The sequence below is a fragment of the Bos javanicus genome, chromosome 5 (assembly GCF_032452875.1).
Source record: "Bos javanicus breed banteng chromosome 5, ARS-OSU_banteng_1.0, whole genome shotgun sequence".
In the NCBI taxonomy this organism is placed as follows: domain Eukaryota; kingdom Metazoa; phylum Chordata; class Mammalia; order Artiodactyla; family Bovidae; genus Bos; species Bos javanicus.
Window position 1 is genome coordinate 99,538,030 of NC_083872.1, and position 12,816 is coordinate 99,550,845.

Below are 12,816 nucleotides of genomic sequence, written 5' to 3' on the forward strand. Positions count from 1 at the left end.
CAGTACATCTGTGTCTCTTTTGCTGTCTCACATACAGTGTTATCATTACCTTCTTTCTAAATTCCATATATATACATTGGTATACTGTATTGGTGCTTTTTTTTCTGGCTTACTTCACTCTGTATAATAGGCTGTAGTTTCATCCACTTCATTAGAACTGATTCAAATGTATTCTTTTTAACGGCTGAGTAATATTCCATTGTGTATATGTACCACAGCTTTCTTATCCATTCATCTGCTAATGGACATCTAGAACACTTTCTAACACCATACACAAAAATAAACTCAAAATGGATTAAAGATCTAAACGAAAGACCAGAAACTATTAAACTCCTAGAGGAAAACATAAGCAAAACACTCTGACATAAACCACAGCAGGATCCTCTATGGCCCACCTCCCAGAATATTGGAAATAAAAGCAAAAATAAACAAATGGGACCTAATTAACCTTAAAAGTTTCTGCACAACAAAGGAAACTATAAGCAATGTGGAAAGACAGCCTTCAGAATGGGAGAAAATAATAGCAAATGAAGCAAAGGACAGAGAATTTATCTCAGAAATAGTGGGCCAAAGACCTAAGCAGACATCCCTCCAAAGAAGACACATAGAAGGCTAACAAACACATGAAAGATGCTCAACATCACTCATTATCAGAGAAATGCAAATCAAAACCACAATGAGGTACCATTTCACACCAGTCAGAATGGCTGCTATCCAAAAGTCTACAGGCAATAAATGCTGGAGAGGGTGTGGAGAAAAGGGAACCCTCTTACACCATTGGTGGGAATGTAAACTAGTACAGCCACTATGGAGAACAGTGTGGAGATTCCTTAAAAAGCTGAAAACAGATCTTCCATATGACCCAGCAATCCCACTGCTGGGCATACACATTGAGGAAACCAGAATTGAAAGAGACATGTGTACCCCAATGTTCATCGCAGCACTGTTTATAATAGCCAGGACATGGAAGCAACCTAGATGTCCATCAGCAGATGAATGGATAAGAAAGCTGTGATACATATACACAATGAAATATTTTTCTTTATCACACTTAGGAGTCACGCTTCACTTAAGGAGGCCTTTTCTCTCTAAAATTTAAAATAATGTTTATCTTTATATTATTTTAGGGAACTTTTAATTTCTGGAATAGGTGAAGGTTTCTATGAACTGAAGTAAACAGTTACTTGAATTTTAATGAACATTAAATTTATTGAAGCACTTGTCTCTTGGAAAACTAATATATCAAACTGAAAATTTAGTGTATAGAACTCAAACATTTTTTCTTTATTTTTGAACTTTTTATTTTATAGTGAAGTGTAGCCAATTAACAATGTGACAATTTCAGGTGGACAGCAAAGGGACTCAGCCACACATATAAGTGTATCCAGTTCAGTTCAATTCAGTCACTCAGTCATGTCCGACTCTTTGCGATCCCATGGACTGCAGCACATCAGGCCTCCCTGTCAATCACCAATGCCTGGAGTTTACTCAAACTCATCTCTATTGAGTCGGTGATGCCATCTAGCCATCTCATCCTCTGTCATCCCCTTCTCCTCCTGCCCTCAATCTTTCCCAGCATCAGGGTCTTTTCCAATGAGTCAGCTCTTCCCATCAGGTGGCCAAAGTATTGGAGCTCCAGCTTTAACATCATTCCTTCCAATGAACGCCCAGGACTGATCTCCTTTAGAATGGACTGGTTGGATCTCCTTGCAGTCCAAGGGACTCTCAAGAGCCTTCTCCAACACTACAGTTCAAAAGCATCAATTCTTTGGTGCTCAGCTTTCTTTACAGTCTAACTCTCACATCCATACATGACTACTGGTAAAGCCATAGCCTTGACTAGAAGGACCTTTGTTTGCAAAGTAACATCTCTGCTTTTAATTTTATTTATTTATTTAATTTTTTTTAGAAAGATGGTAATGTCTCTGCTTTTTAATATGCTGTCTAGGTTGGTCATATCTTACCTTTCCAGGAGCAAGTGTCTTTTAATTTCATGGCTGCAGTCACCATCTGCAGATTTTGGAGCTCCCCGAAATAAAGTCTGTCAGTGTTTCCCCATCTATTTGTCATGAAGCGATGGGACCAGATGCCATGATCTTAGTTTTCTGAATGTTGAGCTTTAAGCCAACTTTTTCACTTTCTTCTTTCACTTTCATCAAGAGGGTCTTTAGTTCTTCTTCACTTTCTGCTATAAGGGTGGTGTCATCTGCATATCTGAGGTTACATGTATCCATTCTCCCCCAGACTCCCCTCTGCCTTAGGCTGCCATATAACATTTAGCAGTGTTTCTTGTGCTATATAGTAGGTCCTCGTTGGTTATCCATTTTAAATATAGCAGTGTGTATATGTTGATCCCAAACTCTGTAACTATCCCTGTAGAATTCAGATATTTTAAAGCAGAGTCTCTCACATAAGACCAATTAGCAGCTACTTACAGACAACACATTACGACAAAAATCCCAGAAGACAGGGCAGAGGCTCAAGTACTCCATTGGTTCACAGAGATGGAGAAGGATTGCATGGAAGGATGAGAAGAATAGTCACAGTCTGACCACTTGTCCCTCCCCCAGGTCAGCACTGCAGAGGGTCTTTCTGAGCCCACAACTTCTCCCAGTAGGTAAAAGAGAGCCCAAGGTGGACATCCAGCTTCCCAGCATTGTGGATCACTTCCTGGGTGATTCATCTGAGTCTTGCATCAAGAAGATGCAAGAATCTGTGGGGCTTCAGCATGGACACCAGATTGGAACAGAGAAAGGATATGGAGCTTAGTGCTGGAGCAACCAGCACTTACTGGAGCAAGCAGCACTTACATCTCTGCAGACCATACTTCTCCTCACAGTGGTACCTGCATAGAGATCCCAGCCAGCAGCTGAGTCCATTTGTACAGGGGCTTCCCTGGTGGCTTATTTGGTATAAATCTGCCTGCAATGAAGGAGACCTGAATTTGATCCCTGGGTTGGGAAGATCCCCTGAAGGAGTGCAGGACCCAGTATTCTTACCTGGAGAATCCCAGTGGACAAAGGAGCCTGGTGGGCTAGAGTCCATGGGGTCGCAAAAGTCAGATACAACTGAGCAACTAAGCACACACACACACTCCAAACTCCGTGATCTAATGCCTGATGACATGAAGTGGAACTGATGTGATAATAAGAGAAATAAAGTGCACAAAAAATGCAATGTGCTTGAATCATTTTGAAACCATCCCCTCCACCCAAGCCCATGAAAAAATTGTCTTTGTGAAATGCCCCTGGTGTCAAAAAGGTTGGGGACCACTGTAATTTGCAGATATAAGATGAGGCTTCGTCTCCCAGAGAACTCCCTTTTTCAGTTCAGTTCAGTTCAGTCGCTCAGTCGTGTCCGACTCTTCGCGACCCCATGAATCGCAGCACGCCAGGCTTCCCTGTCCATCACCAACTCCCGGAGTTCACTCAGACTCACGTCCATCGAGTCAGTGATGCCATCCAGCCATCTAATCCTCTGTTGTCCCCTTCTCCTCCTCCCCCCAATCTCTCCCAGCATCAGTCTTTTCCAATGAGTCAACTCTTCGCATGAGGTGGCCAAAGTACTGGAGTTTCAGCTTCAGCATCATTCCCTCCAAAGAAATCCCAGGGTTGATCTCCTTCAGAATGGACTGGTTGGATCTCCTTGCAGTCCAAGGGACTCTCAAGAGTCTTCTCCAACACCACAGTTCAAAAACATCAATTCTTCGGTGCTCAGCTTTCTTCACAGTCCAACTCTCACATCCATGCATGACCACAGAAAAAACCATAGCCTTGACTGGACGGACCTTTGTTGGTAAAGTAATGTCTCTGCTTTTCAATATGCTATCTAGATTGGTCATAACTTTCCTTCCAAGGAGTAAGCATCTTTTAATCTCATGGCTGCAGTTACCATCTGTACTGATTTTGGAGCCACCCCACCCCCCCCCCAAAAAAAAATAAAGTCTGACACTGTTTCCACTGTTTCCCCATCTATTTCCCACGAAGTGATGGGACCAGATGCCATGATCTTCATTTTCTGAATGTTGAGCTTTAAGCCAACTTTTTCACTCTCCACTCTCACTTTCATCAAGAGGCTTTCTAGTTCCTCTTCTCTTTCTGCCATAAGGGTGGTGTCATCTGCATATCTGAGGTTATTGATATTTCTCCCGGCAATCTTGATTTCAGCTTGTGTTTCTTCCAGCTCAGCGTTTCTCATGATGTACTCTGCATATAAGTTAAATAAGCAGGGTGACAATATACAGCCTTGACGAACTCCTTTTCCTATTTGGAACCAGTCTGTTGTTCCATGTCCAGTTCTAACTGTTGCTTCCTGACCTGCATACAGATTTCTCAAGAGGCAGATCAGGTGGTCTGGTATTCCCATCTCTTTCAGAATTTTCCACAGTTTATTGTGATCCACACAGTCAAAGGCTTTGGCATAGTCAATAAAGCAGAAATAGATGTTTTTCTGGAACTCTCTTGCTTTTTTGATGATCCAGTGGATGTTGGCAATTTGATCTCTGGTTCCTCTGCCTTTTCTAAAACCAGCTTGAACATCAGGAAGTCACGGTTCACGTATTGCTAAAGTCTGGCTTGAAGAATTTTGAGTATTACTTTACTAGCATGTGAGATGAGTGCAATTGTGCAGTAGTTTGAGCATTCTTTGGCATTGCCTTTCTTTGGGATTGGAATGAACACTGACCTTTTACAGTCCTGTAGCCACTGCTGAGTTTTCCCAATTTACTGGCATATTGAGTGCAGCACTTTCACAGCATCATCTTTTAGGATTTGAAATAGCTCAACTGGAATTCCATCACCTCCACTAGCTTTGTTTGTAGTGATGATTTCTAAAGCCCACTTGACTTCACATTCCAGGATGTCTGGCTCTAGGTCAGTGATCACACCATCGTGATTATCTGGGTGGTGAAGATCTTTTTTGTACAGTTCTTCTGTGTATTCTTGCCACCTCTTCTTAATATCTTCTGCTTGTGTTAGGTCCATACCATTTCTGTCCTTTATTGAGCCCATCTTTGCATGAAATGTTCCCTTGGTATCTCTGATTTTCTTGAAGAGATCTCTAGTCTTTCCCATTCTGTTGTTTTCCCCTATTTCTTTGCATTGATCACTGAGGAAGGCTTTCTTATCAACTGCCTCTTTAGTTCTGCCTAATTTGGGCGTCTAAACAACAAAAATATTGGAAGGACTGATGCTGAAGCTGAATGTCCAATACTTTGGCCACCTGTGCAAAGAGCTGACTCATTGGAAAAGACCCTGATGCTGGGAAAGTTGAGGGCAGGAGGAGAAGGGGATGACAGAGGATGAGATGGTTGGATATGAGTTTGAGTGAACTCCAGGAGTTGGTGTTGGACAAGGAAGCCTGGCGTGCTGCAGTCCATGGGATTGCAAAGAATCGGACATGACTCAGTGAGTGAACAACAACAAACAAGATGTGCAGGCCTAATCTGCTGTCTCTCTCAGATTGCATAGTCCCCCTACTGTTGAATACAGTCCCCAGGCCCACCCAACCAGTAAATGTAACCATAGCGTCTGGGAAGTTGTGTAGTTCAAGCGCTAGTCTGCCTACAGTGGGGATTGAGGAACCAATCCAGCCAGTAGAGCTGAGCTAATGGCCCTGTCTGACCAGAATGATTAGTGCAAAATTCCGCCTTGTTTGTTTGGGTCTCCAGCTGACCAGCTGACCCTTTCATTGAGCCTGATTTGTCACCCTGCTTGAACAGGAAAGTGGGTTTGTGGCTGCACGTATTTCAAAGAGTAGCTTTGAGTCCCACTCAACAATGCCTGATCAAAGCATCCAGGAGTCCGCATAACCCACCCTACAGCCTGGTTTGAAGTAAATGCCCGAGCATAGAGCACAGCCCATCTGAGCTGAGCAGCTCTGCCCATTTGCTTCATCTGTCAGGGGAGCCCAGTCAACAGTCCTTCCCAATTTGGGTCCCCAGCCAAGAAGCTGTACCAGCATAGAAACTGTTTTTCTGTGCCTCTGACTGGATTGGAAACAGATTCAAAGATGGTCTATGGCTGAAGATAGCCTCTAGCTCCATCCAACCCAGAAGCCTAATCAGAACATCTGGCAACCAGTATAGCTTATCTCATAGCCCATCTTATGATAACACTTAAGCAGAAAGCCTAGGCAGTGCTTCTGCCCACATGCAAAGCTGAGTCAGTGACCCCATCTGGCTAAGGAGTTTGGTGGGCAGCTCTACCAGATGTAGGTACCCAGTTATTGAGGTGCAATGCTATGGTCTTCAATTCAGGCCCTGCCCAGGGAGGCAAGCAAGTTTACAGACCTGCGCAGCAGCTGAGTAGAACACATAATCCCACTCAACTAGGAAGTCTGAACAGAGTGTCTGAGCATTCACAGAGCCCATCTTACAATTGCCTGGCCAAAAAATTAAGGTAGTAGTCCTATTCAACTGCTCTCAGCCACTGGAATCATGCAACCTCAGAGCTCAGGGAATGCCCTTGCCCAAATAGAAACCCCAGTGGCAAGCCTTGCCTGACTAAGAATGCTCTCAGCTGACCCATCCAGAACCCCAAGCTGAGCTGACTGATGTAGGATGATCTCTTCCAAATGAAACATGTAAAGTCTGGATGAGAAGATGGCTTACTCAAGTGTGCAGATACCAAGGATAATGGATGATAAAGAATCAGGTAAACAGGACATCAATAAGGGAAACTAGTATAGCTCCAATAACTGACCCCAAAGAAATTAAGATCTATGAACCATCTAACAAAGAATTAAAAAATAATCCACTTGAAGAAATTTTGTGGCCTGTAATACATGGATGGACAACTGGCAAAATTAGGAAAATTGCATTAAAAAAACAAAAACAAGAACTTCAAAAGATAAATTGAACTCATTAAAAAGAAGAATTTAATAATACAATGACTAATCTGAAGAAATCAATAAAGAACTTCAACTTCACTTGAAAAAACAACCAATAGAAAATAATCAGTAAGCTGAAAGATAGGTCATTTGAAATTATCCAGTCAGAGAAGCAAAAATAAAGTATAAGGAGTAAAGAAAGCCTATGGGGCTTTTGATTCCTAGATGGCTCAGTGGTAAAGAATCGCTTGCAATGCAGGAGACACAAGTTTGACCCCAGGGTCAGGAAGATCCCCTGGAGAAGGAAATGGCAACCCACTCCAATATTCTTGCCTGGGAAATCCCATGGACAGAGGAGCCTGGCAGCCTACAGTCCGTGGAATCTCAAAAGAGTCAGAGAGTACTTAGCAACTGAATAACAACAACAAAAACAAGAAGACACATTATAAATAAATTGCCAAAAGTTGAAGATGAAGAAAGAATTTTGAAGGAAATCAAAAGAAAAGCAACTCATCACGTGAAGGAAAACTCCCACAAGACAACAGGTGGATTTCTCAAAAGAAATTTTGCATAACATGAGAGATTGGGATGACATTCAAACTGTTGAAATAAAAACTGTCAAGGATACTGTACCTGGCAAAGCTGTCCTCCAGAAATGAGGGAGCGATAAAGACTTTCCTGAACAAAGAAAATCTGAAGGAATTCTTCATTTCTTTCTTTTTTTTTTAAATATACTGACATGCCTTGTGTTTATCTTTTTTTTAAATTTTATTTTATTTTTAAACTTTACATAATTGTATTAGTTTTGCCAAATATCAAAATGAATCTGCCACAGGTTATACATGTGTTCCCCATCCTGAACCCTCCTCCCTCCTCCCTCCCCATACCATCCCTCTGGGTCATCCCAGTGCACTAGCCCCAAGCATCAGTATCATGCATCGAACCTGGACTGGCAACTCGTTTCCTACATGATATTATACATGTTTCAATGCCCTTCTCCCAAATCTTCCCACCCTTTCCCTCTCCAACAGAGTCCATAAGACTGTTCTATACATCAGTGTCTCTTTTGCTGTCTTGTACACAGGGTTATTGTTACCATCTTTCTAAATTCCATATATATGCATTAGTATACTGTATTAAGGAATTCTTCATTTCTTGACTTGCATTAAGAGAAATCCTAAAGGAGGTTCTTCAAAAAGAAACAAAAGGTGTCTCCAGCTTCACCAGGGTCTTCCTAATGCCTCTGTTCCAACTTAGAAGATTTCATTCTTGCCCTGTTCATGCCCTCATTTTAAAGGTAGGCACCCTTTGAGGTTGACAATTCAATTTGTATTGCAATTCAGCTAGAAGCAGGTTGAAATTCTAAATTTAGTTTTTAGTGATTTCAGCTCTACAGGAGATATGGGTCTCCTTCAGGGCTCACATAGAGGCGTTCACGTTATTGATGTGATGCTTAAGTGACAGCACTGTTTTATATTCCCTCCAACAGTGCACAAGGATTCCAATTTTTCCACATCCTTGTCAATGCTTACTATTAATATTTTATTTTATTTTTTTTAATAGATAAAGCAGAAAAATTGCCAGCAGAAGCATTAACTGGAGAAGGCAAATAAAGACCTCAATCTTTTGTTATTAAAGACAAAACTGTAAGCAGAAATGCTCCCAAATAATTTAAATTTTGGTGTATCAATATATTAGTTACCTCTTTACCCTTTCATACTGTTCATGGGGGTGCCTTTGGCCACCTGATGCAAAGAGCCGGCTGACTGGGAAAGACCCTGATGCTGGGAAAGGTTGAGGGCAAGAGGGGAAGGGGGCGACAAAGGATGAGATGGTTGGATGACATCACCAACTCAATGGACATGAGTTTGAGTAAACTTTAGGAGATGGTGAAGGACGGAGAAGTCTGGCCTGTTACAGTTCATGGGATTGCAAAAAGCTGGACATGACCAAACAATAACGACCAACAAAACGTTATTAAACAAAAATGACATATGTAGACATTTTAAAGGTCTGAAATAAAGCAAATTATCTCCCTTCATCTCTTTTATTTTTTGTCACATACATTCCTGTTTATTTGCTAGTTAACTCATTTTTCTCTTTTCCTTACATTCTAATATAACCAATAATTTTGGACTCAATTTCTTTATACTCACCTAATTTTTACCAGCTTTAAAGTGAAAAAAAAAAAAAACCAAATAGATGGAAACTGCTTATTAGAAACACATAATACAAAAATAAAAATTACAAACTTATTTTGGAAATTTATTTCAAAATTGTATGTACTCTGCCTGTTTCCTCCCTTATCAGGAATATTTCTCTCTTTATGTCTCATATTGTTTACTTATTAATTTGTTTCATCTTGAGGTTGCACCTTGGTTTCTATGAATTTATTGTCCTTTCAATCAAGGACAATAGTTTATCCTTTTTCTTTGATACTGGTTAGACTTGGTGGATGTAAAAACAGTGAAACACGATTTATAGTTTAGTGGGACAAGAAAGGCTAAATAAAACTGGGCGAAAAAAGGAAGTACAGAAAACATTATAAAAAACACTAAAAATACATTGATATTTTGGGTGTGAAGGTATGTGGTTGTTTTAGGGACAGGAAAGTGGGGGGAAATGTGTTTATAATCAAACAACTAATAAGGGCCCTATTCTTTACTCAAAATAGTTGAAAAGATAGCAAAAAATCCTCAAAGATGTGATATACTCATAGTCTGATAATATTTTATATTTTTACTTGCTGTAGATACTGTTGAAAAATATTCAAATCTATACAGTTAGAAAGATTTTCTAAAACCTATCATATATGTTTTAATTGCCATAAACCCAGAACCTGATTTTAAAATGCTTAGGATTGAATACTGCTAATAATGGCTTTTCCTTGGTTGTTGTTCAGTCACTAGGTCATGTCTGACTCTCTGTGACCCCATGGGCTGCAGTATGCCAGGCTTTGCTATTCTTTATTATCTCCTCGATTTTGCTTGAACTCATGTCCATTGAGTCAGGGATGCCATCCATCCATCTCATCCTTTGTCACCCCCTTCTCCTCCTGCCCTTAATCTTTTCCATCATCAGGATCTTTTCTAATGAGTTGGCTTTTCACATCAGGTGACCAAAGTATTGGTGCTTCAGCTTCAGCATTAGTCTTCCAATGAATATTCAGGGTTGATTTCCTTTAGGATTGACTGGTTTGACCTCCTTGTCATTGATGACTTACCCCAATTTTTTAGAAACACAAATGTACTGGTTGAGGCTTCCCTTGTGGCTCAGATGATAAAGAATCCACCTGTGCCAGGAGCCAGCTTAAAAACCATATTTCAGGTGTCTGGAACAGCTCCAACATTGGTTTAGATTTAGGGAGAATTCATAATCAAATAACGACCATGGAACATTCCCGATTAGATTTTACTGCTGCAAGAGTAGCAGATGACTTCTTCCATATATTCTCTAACTTTATTTCAGGAAAGAACATGCTTTGTACTATTTTTAGCTATGCTGCTGTAGCTGCTCTCATTCTGCTTTTCATAATTATTTTTCTTTGTATTGTCAGAATTCTTTGACAGAGCACTCAGAAGCTCGCGACTGAATTGCATCTGGCTGTCTTTTTTTTTTTTTTTTAAATTTTACATAATTGTATTAGTTTTGCCAAATATCAAAATGAATCCGCCACAGGTTTACATGTGTTCCTGTCTTAAGAAATACAAAAGGGGGAGATGCTGGGAGCCAGCATGGGAGTTCCCACCCATGACAAGGTCATGCGGGAGAGCCCTGATGGGCAAGGCGAGTCAGGGCTCAAGGGCGCCCCCCGGATCTGCCTGAGCGTCTACCCCCAAACCAGAATCTGTCTGTTTTACTATTTTATGACTTTTACCAACTCCCCTGACATTAACGGGGGCTATCCCCGATCACCTTTCTCTGAAGAAAATTAACTTAGAGCTCTAGTTAATAATTCTCCTGGGCATAATAGGAGTGTTTCAGTTCAAACCACTCTGATGACTTTCTAGCTTGCCTGACAGGTTTGTTCAGATTCACAGCCTCCCAACCACGAGAGGCATGGGAAGCTTTATATATTCTAACAGTGCAGAGCTTCTCACAGAGTTAAAATTGTTATAATAGAACTAGTAGAGGATTTCTTTGTTGAGCTAATGCTTGCTGCCAAGTTTCCATATCCCTTACCTACTGTGTCCCTGGGAGTGTATTGATTAATATAGTTGGTGTATAGAAATGTAAGTAGTAGCTTTAATGCTTATAACCTTGGACCCTTGAGTTAATTCTTTTCTTGTTATAGCCCACCACACTTTTGCCCTATAGGGATGCAACTTTATCTAATGCTTTTGGAGGGTAGCGCCTGGCTTTAGAATAATCACCTTTAGAGAAAAATAAGTTTTCTGAAGAAAGGGTCATAAAATGTTAACAGGCCTCCTGGCCAGAAGATGATGTAAATCACCTAAAGCTTTTGCATATGATAAGTTTGCAGAAAGAAAGCCTGGCTTCAATAAGGATCAAGGACTGCTGACCTTGCATGACTCTACCCACCCCCCCACCCCAAAAACTACTTTGGAAAATAAAGTGTGGGCCTTTCTCATCAGGCTTGGTATCCCAGTGTCATTCTTTCTCTTTCCTGTTCCTTTTCAGGCTGATCCCCTGGAGCGCGGGGGCCCTCTGTGTTCACTTTCCTGCCTGGGCTTCTAAGACCCACTCGAGAAGGTGCCTAAGGTGGGGCACCTTCTGCGATTCGAGAGGGTGCCTGCGGTCTACGTGAACAGAGCAAGTCCTGTACTGGGGCTTTATTGGCTTTCTGTGTAAATGAAGGAATATCAGCCTCTTTTCTCTCTTCTATTTTCTTAACTGCAAAATTCTTTCCCTGTTTCTTTCTCCTTTTATCTATTATTTATCTTTTAATCGCCAACACCATCCTCCCAAGAGAATCCCTGGACCCAACCGGGGCTGTACCCCGCACACCTGCAATGTGGGAGACCTGGATTTGATCCCTGGGTTGGGCAGATCAATTCCATGGACAGAGGAACCTGGTGGCCTACAGTCCATGGGGCTTAGTATTAGACAATAATAACCATAAAGTCTGTACAACTTTTAAAATCAGTGGAGACAACACATTACTGTAAATATATGCTAATTTTTTTCATCAATTTTCCAACTGGTTGCTTTTTAAAAAAATTATTTTTTATTGGAGTACAGTTGATTTACAATGTTGTGTTTCAGGCGTGCAGTCAAATGATTCAGCTATACACACACATATATCTATTCTCTTACAAATTCATTTCCCATTTATGTTTCTACAGACTATTGAGCAGTGTGAAAGTGAAAGAGGAGAGAGAAAAAGTTGGCTTAAAGTTCAACACTCAGAAAACTAAGATCATGGCATCCAGTCCCATCACTTCATGGCAAATAGATGGGGAAACAGTGGAATGGCTAACTTTATTTATTTATTTATTTATTTGGCTCCCAAATCACTGCAGATGGTGATTGCAGACATGAAACTAAAAGATGCTTACTCCTTGGAAGCAAAGTTATGACCAACCTAGACAGCATATTAAAAAGCATTTAATATGCTTTTTTACCATTACTTTGCCAACAAGGGTCTGTCTAGTCAAGGCTATAGTTTTTCCAGTAGTCATGTATGGATGTGAGAGTTGGACTATAAAGAAAGCTGAGTGCAGAAGAAGTGATACTTTTGAACTGTGGTGTTGGAGAAGACTCTTGAGAGTCCCTTGGACTGCAAAGAGATCCAACCAGTTCATCCTAAAGGAGATCAGTCCTGGGTGTTCATTGGAAGGACTGATGTTGAAGCTCAAACTTCAATACTTTGGCCACCTGATGCAAAGAGCTGACTCATTGGAAAAGACCCTGATGCTGGGAAAGATTGAAGGCGGGAGGAGAAGGGGATGACAGAGGATGAGATGGTTGGAGCACTGACTCAATGGACATAAGTTTGGATAAACTCCTGGAGTTGGTGATGGACAG